Below are 18,755 nucleotides of genomic sequence, written 5' to 3' on the forward strand. Positions count from 1 at the left end.
AACTGATCAGGTGCACGATTTATAGTATCTTTGATATCAAATAAATGAGGTACTCAAGAGAAGTACACTGAGTGGCCAGAATATTGTGCGTTCAGAGATCATAATAATCTGGCCACTCAGTGTATATAGATGGTGATGTTATACTTGATCATTTGGACAGGTAGGGTCTGTCAGGTTTCTCTATTGTTAACTTACTGTTTTTCCATTTTAATATTCTATTAATGGGAAATGAGCCTCTCTGAATCCAGCTACACTCAAGAGGAGGGGAACGAATTTCTACTTACCTGAGATAAAAGTATCAAAGAGTTTGTGGACATATGTTAAAATCATCACCATAATTAATAAATATTTTGGCTGATAATTTGGGAGATAATTTAAGATTATATAAATAATCTATTCTTTTAGTGTGTGTTTCTTAAATGCATTTTTTTTTTAGTTTTCAGACTTGCTTTTTATGCAATCTGACAATATCTGCCTTTTAATTTGAATATTTACTACTACATTTTCACTTAAGTTGACATAATTATGTTTAAGTTCACCACTTTCTATATGTTTTCTATTTGTCTTATCTATTTTTTGAACAATTTTTCTGTTTTTTTTCTCTTTTTTTCCCCTGATTTCTTTTGGGTTATAATTTTATTTTTTCTCCTTTGTTGATTTATTGACTACAACACTTGATGTTATTTTATTGGCTGCTTTTTGGCTTATCATAGACATCTTTAAATTACCACAGCCTAAATTTATGTGATAATAGCCTTAATATAATATGCATGTATTTATCCCATCCTATTCTTTGGGCTATAGAAGTCCTACATTTTATTTTTACATATGATTTAAGACCTGCTCCATGTTTATATTAATTTCATCTAAATAGTTAACTACCTTTTAAGAATGATTTATATCACATTGTATACATTAAATTTCACAATGTTGTATGCCGATTATATTGTAAAATTTTTGGGGAAAAATTTTTTTAAAAGGTCAGTGGTTGACAGAGGTGGGAGGGGAAAGATGAATAGTTAGAGTCCACAGGAATTTTACGTCAGTGAACATACTCTGAATAAGATTATAATGATGGGGTTATATGTCATTTTAGATTTGTCCAAACCCATAGAATGTCTGATATCAAGATTGAACCTTTAGGTAAACTATGAACGTGGGATGATTAGGATATGTCAATGTAGGTTGATCCTTGGTTAAAAAATGAACCATTCTGATGAGCAATGACTTAATAGGAGATGCTGTGCATGTGTAGAAGCAGAGTGTATATGAGAAACCACTGTACCTTTCTCTTGATTTTGTTTTAAATCTAAAATGATGTTTAAAAATTTTTAGAAGGGTATATGTTAAATGTGCTTTACATAAAAGGAAATGTGTTTATTATTTATCCATGTAGTCATCATTTCTAATGCTCTTCATTCCTTGTGCAGTTAGTTCCATATATCTATCTGTTATCACTAATCTTGCATCTGAAGGACTTCTTCCAACATTTCTTTAATGTGGCTCATTCCATAATCAACTCCTCTAGCTATTTTATTTGTACAGTACTTTACCATTGCTTTGGATAAATATTTCTCCCAAGCATCCCATTCTAGGTTGACATTATATTTCATGCATTAAAGATTTTGCTCTGCTGTATTCTAGCTTGCACTGTTTCAGAAATGTTTTTCTGGAATCTTTATCTTTGCTTCTCTCTGCAAAATATAACTTTCTTCTCTGGTGGTTCTTAAAATTTTCTCCTTATTACCAGTTTTAAGTAATTTGATTATAGTACACCTTTGCGTAGTTTCTTCATTATTCTTATGCATTAGGCATTTTTAAGTTTCTTGGATCTGTAAAATTTTTAGTCATTATTTCTTCAAGAATTTTTCTTTCTCTCCTCCTAATTTGAGAATCCAATTACAGCTATATTAGTTTAGTTGAGATTGTCTAATGGTTCACTGATGCTTTGTCTGTGTGTGTGTGTGTGTGTGTGTGTGTGTGTGTGTGTGTGTGTGTGTATATTATTTATTTATTATTTATTATTTATAAAGATAATATCTTACTTTCTCCTTGTTTTGGATAACTTATATTTTTATGATTTTAAGCTTATTAATCTTTTATCTTGAAACATTTAATTTTCTATCCATCCTATCTAGTGTATTTTTTCCTCTCCAACATCGTACTGTTCACCTCTAGATGTTTGAATAAACATATATATTATATTTATATACTTCCAAGTTATACTAACTCTTTCAATATCCTTGTTTGCTAATTCTAACCTCTGTGTCAGCAGTGAACAAGTGTCTGTTGATTAATTTTTCTTGCAATACGTCTTACATTTTTGTACACCCGGTATTTTTTTATTGGATGTGAAACATATTTTACCTTGTTGGGTATGGGATACTTTTTATCCCATGCTTATCTTTTAACTTTGTCCTACGACACATTTCTATTACTAGGAATCACCTTGACTTTTGAGGATCTTGTTTTGTAGATTAAAGCAGGATAAGAGCTATGTTAAGTCTAGAGTTAATTCTAATTAATTTTTTTCTGAGTCCACGGCCCAGTATCTTATGAATCAATAGTTTTTCTAGTATGGTTGGTAGAAATAAACAGAAATAGAAATAAAACAAGCACATAAAGGAGATTTTTTTTAAGTCACTCTCTGTGAATATCATGTACTGTTCACTCTTACCTTTTAGTAGGATCATTTCCTCTTGGGACTCAGGTAGTTTCCTCATGAGCATCAATATTCTCTTCCATACTTTTGGAGCAACCTTCTGCAGGTCTGCAGAGTTCTCTCTGTATGTGCAGCTCTCCTTTCCAGCACTCTGTCCAGTGCTCTAGCTGCTTTGTCATTCAGAGCTTCTCAAATGTCCCTGCCTAATTCAAGGAGTCCACTTGACCCGCCAAGGCTTCCTCTTACTGCTTTGTAGTTTGAAATCACTTTCAAGGCTGCAGGCTCTAAACTCTGGCAATCATAGGGTTCTTCTCATTTTCATTCTATCTCTCAGGATCATTGTATTTTGTTTCATGATGCCAATGTCTTAAAAACAACTGTTCATTTTTTTAATATAGTTTATTGATTTTTTACAGAGAGGAAGAGAGAGGGATAGAGAGTTAGAAACATCGATGAGAGAGAAATAACCATCAGTTGCCTCCTGCACACTTCCTACTGGGGATGTGCCTGCAACCAAGGTACATGCCCTTGACCGGAATCGAAGCTGGGACCCTTCAGTCCCCAGGCTGACGCTCTATCCACTGAGCCAAACTGGTTAGGACACAACTGTTTATTTTTTCTGCAGTTTTTTTATTTTATTTTTATTGTTTCACGATGATGGATAAATCATGTTCCTTTTAGTCCAACATAGTCAAAGGTAGGATTCCTTTAGCTTTTCTTGATTTCATACTGGATTCACTTCTCCAAAAGTTTAGCATATCTTTATGACCTCCCTCCTAAAATATGTGTGTGTATGTGTGTGTGTGTGTGTGTGTGTGTGTGTGTACATATTATATATATTGCTTAATTGCTTCACTTTTTTTCTGTCTTTAATGTGCTACTCCAATCACACCTCTTTATCTTCTCTTCATTCAATTCATTGCTATATCTCTGAAGATAGAATAATGCCTAGATTAGAGTAGCTGCTTAATAAATATGTTAAATAAGTGAATAAACACTAATTGATACATTTTAATTGCTAAACTGCATGAGGCTAATTAAGCATTCCAGTATGTGGTTTTAAGCGAGCGATGCAATGATCCATGTAGAAAATCCATGAACCCCTCATCATCTTTCACCTCTCCATCTCAGAGATGGCACTCTTGGTAGGGCACAGTTATAATGGATTGCTATGGAAACAGTGGGATTGACCTCTTCACGCAGTTATTCCTTTAAACTTAGTATAAAGGTTTTCCTGCAGTGATCAGAAATTTCACATCACAGTCTCAGGGTATTGTCACAAGATGTTTGCTTTTGATTGTCAGCTACAGGAAATAATTTCAGAATGCCTCTTTTGATATTTTTAAGTGAAATTTTACTTTGGGAATATTTTGGTATATCAGTTATATTTAAATATTTTGAATTATGTATTCTGTTGATATGTACATTCCACTTATGTGGCAATATCGCTTTGTTCCAATTCATGAACAGTGAAATATATGTATGTTTCTATTGTAGGCATATTTCAATAATGGTCTACTAGAATCACTGAATTCAGAGAATATGGAACATTAAGATTAATGAAAAAATTAAACAAAAGTTATTTCAAGTAAATGTTTGTGGTTTCAAATTGGGGTCTTGTCACCAACCTAGGTGAAATTGAAAACAATTTTAATTACTAAGACTCAGTTTCTTCTCCCATATAATAGGATCAATTATAACTGCTTCTTAGGTTTACTGCCAGGTTCTAAACAATGATGCAAACCCTTGCTAGGAGTTAGTAGTAGGAATAATGACAACAATTGTGTTAGTATATTTGTCATCACTATCAAGATGTTTAATAATATTAATATAATTTAATATTAATAGAAATGTCATAAAATAGTTATATTACCTCTTCATTGTAGGAAAATGTATGTAGGGGTTTATATTCTACCAAGAATACTTCTTGTAATTAAGTGTAATAGTAACTAGTGAATGGCTCATCCCTTTAAGTAATTTGTTATTGATAACAGGCTATATTTCAGATCCAGTTGACAAAAAACTAATTTATGATGACGAAAGTACAGAATATATTGGATAACATATGTCATTAACTGGATAGTGAGTTTTCCAGAAAACTCTTCAACAAATCTCAGATATATTTCTCACTTTTCCACTAGTGATTGAGCTTAATACATCTGCTTAATTAATAGAGTTTAAAAGTCAGCACCCTGATAGAGTTTCTGACTTTTCCAAGGTGAATGGTGATAACTTACAATGCACTGTCTCTGTTTTTACCCTGAGCTGAAGGCAACACAGATCTTATTAAGATCAGAACTACAAACAGAGAAAAAATAATGAAGCTCTCGAACAAAAAATATATATCTATATCTGCCTTTCTAATCTCTTGTGTTTTGTTTTGGCTTCATGCATTCAACCTCATTCTGCCACTGGCATTGACTTGCATACTGAGTTTTGTTATAGTGGTGACCTCCCACTAAAATGTGTTTGGTGAAGATCCTTTTGTTTTGTTTCCTTCAACATCTGATTTCCTATGTATAGAATCTTATACATAGTATCTTAAAACTATCTTTGGAAAAAAAGGAAAATATTTATTCACAAGTTGACTATATTAAATATTCTTATATTTATCTGTTGAATATTTTATTTACTTATTAAATTGATAAATGTTTTCAGAAATAAGGCATCAATTTGCTGAACATTTTTGACTATCATATATTGAAACAGAAAAAGAAGCAGGCATTCAGCATTGTATTAATGGAACAATCAGTATGGTCTTTTATTTTTTTAATTTATTATTGAAATTATTACATATGTTCCCCTTTTTTTCTCATTGACCCCTTCTAGCCCACCCCTGCCCTCTACCCCAGGCCATCACCACACTATTGTCTGTGTCCTTGGGTTATGCATATATGCATACAAGTTCTTTGGTTGATCTATTCCCACACCCACGCACACCCCCACCTTCCCTCTGAGATTCTCAACAATCTGTTCCATGCTTCTGTCTCTGGATCTATTTTGTTCATCAGTCTATTTTGATTATTAGATTCCACATATGAGTGAGATCATATCTTTCTCTGACTGGCTTATATCACTTAGTATAATACTCTCGAGGTCCATCCATGCTGTTGCAAATGGTAAGATGTAAGAGTTCCTTTTTTTTTACCATCTCCATGTAGTATTCTATTGTGTAAATATACCACAGCTTTTTATCCACTCATCTACTGATAGGCATTTGGGTTGTTTCTAGATGTTAGCTATTGTAAATTGTGCTGCTATGAACATAGGGGTGCATATATTCTTTCTGATTGGTGTTTCTGATTTCTTAAGATATATTCCTGGAAGTGGGATCACTGGGTTAAACCTCAGTTCCATTGTTAATTTTTTGAGGAAGCGCCATATTGTTTTTCATAATGGCTATACTAGTCTGCATTCCCACCATCAGTGAACTAGTTTTCCCTTTTCTCTACATCCTCACCAGCACTTGTAATTTGTTGATTTGTTGATAGCCATTTTGACAGGTGTAAGGTGATACCTTATTGTAGTTTTATGTATGAAGTTCAAAGAATTTGTTTCAAATGTATCTTGATAGCATGGTGTAAAGGTATGCAATTATAAACATAAATGCTCTTGTTAAGACCTTCACTATTGGAAAAACATGTTGGAGTCTAAATCATAATTACAAATATTTTATTAGAATTTGTTAAATTTGTAATACATGAAATTGATGTGCAGATCAGTAGGAAGAAATCACTTATGTACATACATAAGGATATGATTGAACCTACACATGTGTACATACACACACACACACACACATGCACACACACACTAGCTTTCAGTTATTTTTTGCTGCATAACAAACCACTTCAAAACAAAATGACCTAACTTGCATGCAAATTGAGTTTGCAAGCTATGGACCTTCTCTCCACAGGATCTCTCATCTCCCAAAGAAGCTAGAATGAGTTTTTTGGGGGAGATAGAAACATCAATGATGAGAGAGAATCATCAATCAGCTACCTCCTACACACCCCTCACTGGGGATGGACCCAGGCATGTGCCCTGACCAGGAATCGAACTATAATCTCCTGGTTCATAGGTCGATGCTCAACCACTGAGCAACACCAGCCAGGTGAAACTAAACTGAGTTTCTTTACATTTAATTATGCTAAGTGAAATAAGTCAGTTAGAGAAAGATAAGAATCACATGGTCTCACTTATATGTAAAATCTAATGAACAAAGTAAACTGACAAACAAAATAGATCCAGAGACAAGGATATAGGGAATAAACTGACAGATCTCAGAGAGAAAGGGGTGAGGGCAGGAAGAGATTAACCAAATTACTTGTATGCATATATGCATAACCCATGGAAACAGACAATAGCATGGTGAAGGCCCGGGGTGGGGCAGGGCCTGGATAGTTGGGAACAAAAGGAAGAAACATCTGTTAATACTGTCAATAATAAAACAAAAACAAAACTGTTCCAGTATTTAAGACCCACTATGACATTTTCACTCATCCAGTTTTCTTTTCAGAAACCATATATATATATATATATATATATATATATATATATATATATTTCTTTATTTTTTTTATTTTTTTTATTTTTTTATTGATTTTTTTTTACAGAGAGGAAGAGAGAGGGATAGAAAGTTAGAAACATCGATCAGAGAGAAACATCGATCAGCTGCCTCTTGCACAACCCCTACTGGGGATGTGCCCGCAACCAAGGTACATGCCCTTGACCGGAATCGAACCCAGGACCCTTCAGTCCGCAGGCCAACGCTCTATCCACTGAGCCAAACCGGTTTCGGCTATATTCTTTATTAAAGTAAAGATATGTAGATAGATAGATAGATAGATAGATAGATAGATAGATAGATAGATAGATATATCTTTACTCTAATAATGCTGGTCATTATTCTCTCCTGTTCTAAAACAACAACAATAACAACAACACAAATATAAATCTATCGTAATGTCTTGGATTATGCCTAGAATTAGCTCTCCACTTTTCCTTTGCCAATGTAAATCCCACATCTCATTGAATATTGCAAATTTCCTCCCTAATAAGCTTAGTATCTTTTCTTTGTTTTAGCATTTAGATATATTTTTAAAGACATTTTGTTTTGAAACTCTTCTTTACTTCAAAGAATAAAAATCATATATCTCTAGTTGCTTTGCAGAATGATGAGGCTTCTATAAAACAGAAGGTCTAAGTTTTAAATATGAATCATGTAAGTCTTTAACTATTTTAAAATGCCAACCCATTGGCAGTTAAATATGCCTTCTTATTTGTGATGTAAGTTCTGTAAACTGTGTGATGGTGAAAATTAGCTTTATCTCACTTCAGAGGCCAGGTCAGACGGAGTGGGGCCAGTCACAGAAATAGTGCGCTATAATATTTGTCTTTGGGTTTGGAGCATTCTCCAAATTATGTTACTGAAAGGAGTCTCCAAAAATGTGTGCTACCAAGAAAGATGGATAAACACACACACGTAGGAAATTGCACCCCATAACCCCTTCTGAAAAAAATGGAATGCTTGATCTCATTTGATCACAGAGCACTGGAATGGGATTGGGTTCTTTAGCTACAGGCATCTCTCTTTAGAGAGAGGAAATAACCTGGAATGACAGTACTATCTCATGAAACTGGATAATGAAAAATTAAGTGGAGGAAATACTGTTTAGGAGTAGTTGAATAGAAAATGAGGATGAGTCAGCAATTGGTAGTGGGAGCAGCAGATAAATATCATCCATAGAGAAGACAGTACCCAGAACTCCTGTGTAAGCATACATCTGGGCTGGATGACAGGCATCATAGAATAGCTGAATTCAGAGGAACTGAATCACCAAATGGCACAAGAGAATAAGGACCAACACATATCTACTGCTGGACCAGCAAATAAGGTGTGTCACTAAAACTCCTTTGGATTATATATTTCTACTTTCCCACAAGCCTGACCCTCAAGCAAATTGAAATGTTTCCTTTCATTATTAGGTTGTTTTATTCACAAAACCCCTACCATAAATCCAGTTAATTGCCATCTGTTCAAACAAAAAGTGCTTGCCTAGCATTAGAGCCAACAGAGACTAAATTAGGTGTCAAGAGAAGGGGATGAATATTAACACAACAAGATCTATGGTTAAATGGAGTTTGAGAGGGCATTTAAGCACAAATTTCAAAAGTATACAAATAACAATTCAGCAGCACCAAATATATAGTAATAACTTCACGCTGACTTCACTATAGCCTCTCAAGAGGGTAAGGGAGATAGATTTTAAAAAGAATTTAAAAATTCTAGACAATTACTAGTTTGAACATTGATCAAATATATTTAAACTGTGTTTTATAATTTCTTATAAAATATAATTCTAATAATATTTGACTTACCAAAATTCATTTTAGTAATGAGAAATGTGATTTTCAAATAGTTATTTTAATTCATCTGATGTTAGTTCATATTTGTATTCAGAATAGTGTATTTAAATTCAGAAATATACTATAACACCTATTAAACTTGACATATAACAAGTAATACTAAGTGTTTAATAATTAGAAGACTTTCTTCATTATATTTAATTTTTTAAGATGACAATATGCAAAGCATTGCTAAGTTAAGAAGCAAAACGACTGAATGAAGGTGGTTTTAAATTACTATTTGAACTGTCATATGAAATTTGTGAAATAGCGTCTTCTTAATTTATCATTTGGCAGAAGGAGTAAACAGTTTTTGAAAAGTTTTTGATTTATATTATAAATCCATAATTTGAAAAACTATGGAAAAACTGACAGTTCAGAATGTATATTTCTGTGTCACTTACATAATAATTTTTGTAAAATGAGGAATAAATGTTATTGAAGCACTGTTGTAACAGCTGTATAAATCATCTTCTTTATCTTGATTCTTGTTATTTTATGGATTACTCAGAGAAAGTTTTCAATGCAATACAGAAATATGAAGATACTTGCATATTATTTCTCTTCTCTTTTATCTGTGTGCTCATAGTTTCATGTTTTTATTAGTGATTAAAAATTTATGTTTGTATAGTTGATTGAATGAATACACACATTAAATAGACTTTCAGTATAATAAGAATAATAGGACAAATGAAATATATTTTTTCTGGATACCCAATTGATAAAAGTGTATCAAAGACTAAACTGTAGCCCTAAGTATTTCACAGATACCTTAATTTAATGTTACCCCAACAGCTAATAAATATATACCTTAGTATTAAGTGCCGAATATTTTATATTTTCATTATACCATGGTTTTCTTTGACTTTATGGAATGGAAAGTGTAATCTTTATCACACCAGCACAGCAAGACCATTTCTTCAGATGACATTGTCTTCTGTTCCCTGAAATGACACCTGTTTTTAGACTAATGTGTACACAATGCATTCCGATTAGAGAGTGCAACAATGGCCACAGATATCAGGGCAAATGAAAACATGGTTCATTTAACACATTTAGTCAGGAATAGAGATTTTAGTCAGGAATAGAAAATTTAACTTTTAGCTTAGCAATGCACTTTATTCTGAACAAAATGACAGAGAATAATAATTCCCCTTAATAGGAGATAGTATGTTTCTCCTATTCTGATAACTCTCATTTAATTAATATTAAAGAATCCTTATAATCAGTTGAATGCATGAAAATGTAATATACCTGCTCCTATGATTTTTCCTCATTCACCTAGGAATGGGATAAAAGTGCAGGGTGTCATTAAAATGTATCCATTTAACATATAATTATGGAATATTTTTGTCAATATATTGGTAAATATCAAGAATCTTGAACTTAAGAAGTTTGACATTTAAAACTTCATTTAAAAAAAAGAGCTTATGGTGAAAAATACTCACCTTCCTTAGCCCCGTTTCTTCACCTTAAGCCATGGACATGAAAAAGAACAGAATGTCTGATTCCAGAAGAGCAGAATGCCTGCTCTTCTACAACCCTCCCACATTCAGGGGCATTTCTCCTAGGCTTAAGTTTCCTGGATGAGTATAGAACCTAAAGTTCAGAGAGAAAAGAGACAAGAAGTATGCAATAAGAAAAAAAGTACTTGAATAATTTATTTTTATGCAGAGAGTACATTTAAAATAGGTAAAGGGGGCAAAGTGATGAATATTTGAAGATTTAGAGTTAACAGAAAAAATATGAATTTTAAAGCAAAACATGATTGGGTGCAGCTGAAGTTAGAAATTAGGAGATATAGATATATAAATGTATAAATAACTATATGTATATATTAGCAGAGTATCTATTAAAATCTATTTTAAATATTTGAAAGTTCATGGGCTAGGATAATGAAAATGATTTTGGAAAAGATATAACAGATTCAAAATTTATTTATGAGCAGATTATAGAATATTGGTAACCAATTGGCTGCTGGTAATTTATGAAAAGAGATGACTGAGTCATGGATAATTATGCTATGTTCATCTTTAAAACATTGCCTATGGTGGTATCATTTACTTCAATAGAAAATTGGATAAAAAATGAAAAAAAATGTATATGCTTATTAGAGGAGCAGGAAAATGGAGGAAAGATGTAGAAAATGGGAGATAGCTTAGTATGTAGATATAAATATGTGTATATAAATATTTCAAGCCAACTAGCTTGAAATAACAATGACAGTAAGCCCTAAGAAATAATACAGGAATCTCAAAATCAAGGTCTTGGCTAGAGAATACTAATTTTGAAAATCTTTAAGACAAAGATGGTAGTTGAAGTCAGACACATGGATGTCACTTCTTAGAAAGAATAGTGTATTGAAGACAGCAAGTATCCTGGGGTGAAATATGTCCAGTGACTGGGCAATAAACTTTACAGTAAAAATACCATATCATAGTCAGTTTTCCCAGTGGTTAGAGCCTCGGCTTGCAGACTGAAGAGTCCAAGTTTAATTCACAGTCAAGGGTAGATACTTCAATTGCAGGCTTGATCCCTGGTCCAGCCTGTGTTGGGGCACATGCGGGAGGCAACCAATTGATGTGTCTCTCTCACATAAGTGGTTCTCTCTTACTCTCTCTCTCTCTCCCCCCTCCTCCCTCCCTTCCACTCTTTCTAAAAATGAATATCCTCAGGATTGAGGATTTAGAAAAAAAAAAGCTATATCTGTCTTTTTACCACAATATTGAAAATGATTATAATTAACAATATTGTACTGTGTATTTAAGAGTTACTAAGAGAGTAGATCATAAAAGTTCTCATTACAAGAAAAACATTACCTATGTTAGGTGATAGATATATAAACTAAATGTATTTTCTAATCACTTTTCAATATATGCATCAAATCAAATCATTGTTATACATCTTAAACTAGTACAATGTTATGTCAAATATGTCTCAAATATATAAAAATAAAATAAGTTGCATATTTTCATCTCTCACATATCATAGTGAAGAATGGGAAAATAATTTTAAATAGGAAAATATAAATATCTAACACACTCTATTTGTCACTTAATGCAAAAGAAACATTGAGTTCTAGCCTTAAGTAAGTACTCAATAGAATTCCACCAGTATGCCAGCCTTCTATCTGGAAATTCTTTCTCCCACAGTTACCTCTGAGCAATTCTATCTCTGCTCTGTGTGGATTAAAGTTGCTTGTTCAACATTCTTTTTGATGTAATCTCTACCACTTAGCAACTTTATGATTTACACTTCCAACCCAGACTTCACTTCTCAAAGACCAGTGTATCCAATTCCCTATCCAACATTTCCTTTTCATTTGTTATAGGAGTCAACATATAACCAATTTAAATATAGAAAATTAGTTTCATCCTTATCATACCAAAACTTGCATCTTATCTCATACTAAACTATATATTTGTGTGTGTATATGTGTGTGTGTGTGTGTGTGTGTGTATTTATTACAAAACAGTTTGTTAGTTATTGTTATTTGTCTGCCTGAAATTACTTTTTCCATTTTTCAACTATGAATATGTGGGAGAATGGAAAATATTTATACAGCCCTCTCCATCTATTTTCTGAATCCAGACAATTTAGAGAAATAGTACTTGGAGCCAGGACTTCAATTCCTATGTATAAGACCATAAGGTTAATTTCGCTCACCGTTTCACCATTATGCCATATGGCTATTTAACACCAATGCAGGGGAAAAAAACTAAAAAGAGAAAAAGAAACATAGTAAAGGGGGAGGACATAAGTATGAGCCATTAATAAAAACCCTGTAATAAAAAGCCAGTAATAAAAATCCTGATTTTTATAGAGCCATAATAACTTTTGATCAAAGGCCTATGCATGATGAAATGCAGAGCAGTAAATCATTCATGAAGTACAAAGATGAATCTTTTGTGAAGTGCTTAGTTGTAAGGTCCTTGTTTTACATCTTGGTTTCACAGCCCTTATAATATGGCACCACATCTCCCCAGGAGAGTTGGGAGGTTTTGTGTTTAAAGAATAAAAAGCATTCAAGTATCTCTACACAAGACACTTACGATTCAACTTCTTGTTTTCTTCTCAACACCATTTTTTATAAAATCAGAGTACAAAACAATGGGAGAATCTTTGAGGGGTATTCAGGAGCAATATGCGCCTCGTTCTTAAAGACATACTAGGTTGCACCTTTTCTGGTGATGGCTATTTGCAATTGAAGAGAAGTGTTCACTTGAAATGGGTTTAAAGACTTAAACATAAGACCTGAATCTATAAAACTTCTAGAAGAAAACACAGGGAGTTGGGGGGAGACTTCTTGACATCCTTCTGGCAACAATTTCTTAGATGACACCAAAAAGCAAAAATCAATAAGTGGAACTGCATTAAACCTAAAAAGCTTCTGTACAGCAAAATAAACAATAAAAAAGGGAAAAGACGCCTGCAGAATGATATAAATTACTTTCAAACCATATATTTGGTAGAATATAAAATACATAAATAACTCATAAAACTATGATATAAATCAAACAATCTGATTTAAAAATGGTTGGAGAAACTCAATGGACATTTTTTTTTTCCAAAGCAGATACACAAATAGCTAAAAGGTACATGAAAAGATGTTCAATATTTTACATCAACAAGGAAATATAAATGAAAACCACAACGAGATACACCTCACACCTGTTAGAATGGTTATCATTAATAAGACAAAGGTTGCTGAGAAGTAGGAAAAGGAATGTTTAAACACTGTTGCTGATAGTGTGAATTTGTACAGCTACTATGGAAAACACTATGGAGATGTCTCAAAATATTAAAAACAGACTACCATGTGATACAGCAATTCCACTTCTGGGCACTTACCAAAAAAATAAAATCAGGATCTTGAAGAGATAGCTGCACCCCCATGTTTATTTCAGCATTATTCACAATAGCCAAGATGAAACAACTTAAGTGTCTATAAATCAATGGATGGATAGAGAAGATTATCATCTATCTATCTATTTATATTATTCAGCCATGAGAATGGCTGCATTTAGTTATGCTAAGTAAAATGTCAGAGAGTGTGTGGAAAATACTGTATGGTGTCACTATTAAGTGGAATCAAAAAAAGTCAAACTCATAGAAAGAGAATGTAGAATGGTGGTTCCAGTGAATGAGAGGTGGGAGAAATGGAAAGGTGTTGGTCAAATGGTACAAACTTCTGTTTAGGGAATACGTTCTAGCCATCTATGCACAGTACTGTGAATACAGTTAATACTGTATTATGTATTTGAAAGTTGCTAAGAGAGTAAATCTTAAATGTTCTCAATACAAAAAAGAAATGGTAATTATATGACATGATGGAGGTGTTAGCTAATACCGTGGTGGTTATCATTTTGCAATACCTACGTGAATCAAAAGAACAGGTACATTTTAAACTTTTATTTATATGTAAAATATATCAATAAAGCTGGAAAAATTGCCACCACTGATAATTTGGAGAATAAAAAGGAATTAGATAGGAGCCAAATACTGTGAAAAGGTATGTTCTTTCTTGACAGAGAAGGCTTAGATGGCATATAAATGATGAGAAAAAAAAGACAAAGAGAAAGGTAGGGTTCGCTTTTGATACAACTCTAAATACATTTAATTATTTATTATTCATTTGCTGTAGTTACCACACTGCTATGCTGAGGGGAAGGGTCATTATATAATTTAATATTTCATTAAAGTATTTATTGTTAATATATATTTATTTTGTACTTGTATGAAAGTAGCTATGTGAATTACTGAGACAAGGGGAAAAAAGCCAGTGAATCAGAAACAAGCATTGCCCCACAGACTTGATGATATAGTTTCTTTAAGCAAATGCAACTTGAGAAACTAAAAGCAAAATGTACTTGATTCAGATTCCTAGGCTGCTAGCAGTTGTCTCCTCTGATATGGTCCCCATTGGCCCATTGTCTTAAGCAATTCATTCAATAGACAAAACTAGTATACACTACACCTTAGTGGTGGGCAGAATTATTTAAGATTAATTCATGACATAGGTCAAACCTTATACAAATAATTCTGAAGTTAGTAAATTTCCGGTGACATTAATATGGAATATTTTATTGCATAGAGTTTATACCAATAATTACAATCCCTCTCTAGTTAAGAACAGGACAACTCTACCTGTTTTACTTCCTCATTTTGTATTTTTGATGTCACAATTTGTAATTTTTATAGTGTATTTTTGTATTTTTTATGTCATAATTTATATTTGTTTTCATTAACAAATTATAGTATAGTTTTTTTAGGGCTCTTTATCCATAATTAAGTATTTGGCATACCATCACATTACAGAATTAGTTTTCTAAATCTGACTGTATATTTATATTTACCAGTGTTTTGAGTATTTTTCTGTTTAGCTTCTGTTTTGAAACTATTTTATTTAAGTATAGTTGGTATATAATCTTCTATTGTTATATCAGTTTCCAGTATATAATATAGTGATTAGACATTTTCAGGATTTCTTGTAATGCAGGTCTAGTGGAGATGAACATTCTTAGTTTTTTGTTGTTGTTTTTCTGGGAAAGTATTAATTTTTCTTTATTTCTGAAGGATAATTTTGTGGATAGAGTACTCTTATTAATTTTTTTTTTCTTTTAGCACTTTGAATATATTACTCTACTATTTCCTGGCCTATGAGGTTTCTGCTGAGAAATCTCCTGAAAGCCTAACAGAGGTTTTTTTATAAGTTATAATCTGTTTTCTTTGTTGCTGTTAGGATTCTCCTTGTCTTTGATTTTGACAGTGTCATTAGAATGTGTTTTGTGAAGATTGGTTAGACATATTGTCCAATGGAATAGAATTCAATGCTCAGGAATAAACTTGCAATTCTATGCTAAATTAAATTTTCACAGTGGTGCCAAGACATATAATGGAAAAGAAAAGTCTATTCAAAAAATGATTCTTAGAAAACTAGATATGTACATTCAAAAGAAAGAGTTTGGATCTCACCTTATGCCATATAGAAAAATAATTTAAAATGAATCAAATAACTAAATTTAAAAGCTGAAGCTATTAAACTCTGAGAAGAAAACCTAGAGGCTAATATGCACAATCTTGGATTTGGCAGTGGTTTCTTAAATATTACTCCAATAGCACAGACAATGAAACAAAACACGAAAAGAGATAAATTGAACTCCATCAAAATTAGTGGATAATAATGTTTCTAAATTAGATTACACAATGTAAAGTGGTATACATTTCATGTATACAGGAATTTTATGTACCAGCACTTACCTCAGCAGCCTTTGCTATCTCTTAACCTTGTATAAAACATACTTTTCATGTTCAGATTTAAAAAATATGTACATTTTTTTAGAAACATCCTGAATTTGAACAGTCAATTCAATGGTGCTTGCCCACACATCACCCAACCAGATGTGGCCAAAACTATTTTTCTTTAATATAGATTTGTGTTCTAGAGGAGACACAGTATCCCTGCCTGTCCCTGTTGCAATCTGTGTCTTTCTGTTGTTTCACGTACTTATGTGATTCGTTGGAAGATACTACCAATGTATAGCAACAAAAGAATCAAAACATTTTTGGGTGTTATATTTCAAAATAATAGTGTTTACTCCATGGTTAACAAGCTGAGAAGAGACATCTCACATTCAAATTAGATCATTTAAATATACTTTGGGAGTGTTGACTGCTCCTTTCCTTCAAAATTACCCAGCGACAGATTAACATGGATTAGGAAATGAACACATTGGTTCTCAGGATAGGGTAAAAGACAAGGGATTTCCTCAAAACTATACAAAAAAAATCTATGAATCTTATGCTCGAGAGAACGGAAATTTTGAGCGAGCTCCATCGCTATTAAGTTAATTTCTTAAAAATTGGAAGCATAATCTGCAGAGGAATTAGAATAGTCATTTAGAAAGGCTGCTCGGCAATTATGAATATATGTAGAGCACACAATGTTTTGGCCTCTTTTGGAAAATAGATTCCTTACTTGGCATCCAAACCTTTCGTTGTCAAGCAAGCCTGATACTGCAAATCCCCATTTGAGCGTAGGGCTATTCAGAGAGGTTAAAATATGAAAATGACTTCCAAAGCATCATTTGAGGCCTACATTACAGAATAATAAAAACTATAAACATGGCCAAATTAGTGTTTTCTCTCTAATTGTTTTGGTTTTAAAGCAAAATATGCTTGATGTGGACATGTAGGCAATATATAAAAGATTTAAGCTATAAAGGAATCCTAATTACCGATACCTTTTAGTAAAGGCGGCTTAAATCATACTCATGCTGTTCTGAGACCCGTTACAAATTTCCATAGGATATTAAATTGGAAATCACCAGGTCACATTAACGTTGCATAATGAGGTGACACTGCAGATCAGTGCTATACCAAGAATGTGATGGATGGCCAGTCAGGAAAACAGGAAAAAGCCACAGTGCAAGTGCATGAGCCAGAGAGGAAACAGCTACATAATTCTAGGGATGGTTCCTCCCACCCTGTTATTCTAAAAAACGTTATTCTCACATTTCCATGGCAAGCCTGTAGCAGTGCAAGGCCTTTCCTATATTAAGTACGATTAGGCACATTGCTGCATAGCTTCACATGTCATGTCTTCCTACACATATGTTCTAAATTGCAAGGAAGAGAATAGAGCTAAAAGTTTGGTTTGGTTGGTTTTTGTTCTCCTTTATATTGTCAGTACTTATAACTGAAGTCAATGTTATCTGGAAGAAAAATATTTTTAAAAATGGTTAGACTTTTTCTTTCAACTCAGAGGCCAAACTAAATCTCATCACTAGCAATGCCTGTGTGTGGTGAGGGGGGAGGGGTATTAGTTGGGGTAGAGGCAGATGTATAGATAACTCCAGGAAGTTCCTGAAAGTTATTTAGCCCCACCCACCAAATCTTGCATGCCATTTATCTATCACGCTAGTATTCAATTCTATTCCACGCTAGTATTCAAAGGCGAAAATTTGAATTCTTCAACTTTAAAGCCACATCTTTATTCATTGTTTTAACTTTAGCACCTGTTGTAGTGCTGCCTTATAATATAAACTATAAACATAAATTTATGTATGCACATACACAAACATATGTAAAATAAGCATAAGAATATATATATATATATATATACATACAGGAAGTTTTTATTTTTCTGTATATGTCAGCTGATTTTGGCCTTTTCCTTTCTATATAAACTTTGGGATCATATTGTCAATATCTACAAAATAGCATGCTGGAACTTTAATTGGGAAGAATTAGTTACTTTCTAACTACTACTTAATTAGAAGCCATACATTTTTAATGGAAATTGAGACAAAATAGTATAGTAACCTAGAAGACTTGGAAACAATTTAGTAGTAGAACTCAAACTTGAACTTAATCTATTCACTGCTAATTCAGCACTTTTACAAAATTAATTTTCTCAACCACCAATCCATCTAATCATTCAACAAAAAAGGCTTGATTGTATATCCCTTGTTAACTTTAGACATCTTAGAGTTGTAATGATAAATGATAACTGCTCTGTCCTGGTGGTTCTCAAAATATAACATTCTGTCACTCTTTATAGAAAAGACTCTCAGTAGGTTCTTGTCTTCTGAGAAATTGACATTTCCCTTTTTAACATCTCGTTTGCACTCACTCTCTTATTTTAATATGTTTTTTTTAATTGACTTCAGAGAGAGGAAGGGAG

The sequence above is a fragment of the Eptesicus fuscus genome, chromosome 15, assembly GCF_027574615.1.
Source record: "Eptesicus fuscus isolate TK198812 chromosome 15, DD_ASM_mEF_20220401, whole genome shotgun sequence".
Lineage (NCBI taxonomy): Eukaryota > Metazoa > Chordata > Mammalia > Chiroptera > Vespertilionidae > Eptesicus > Eptesicus fuscus.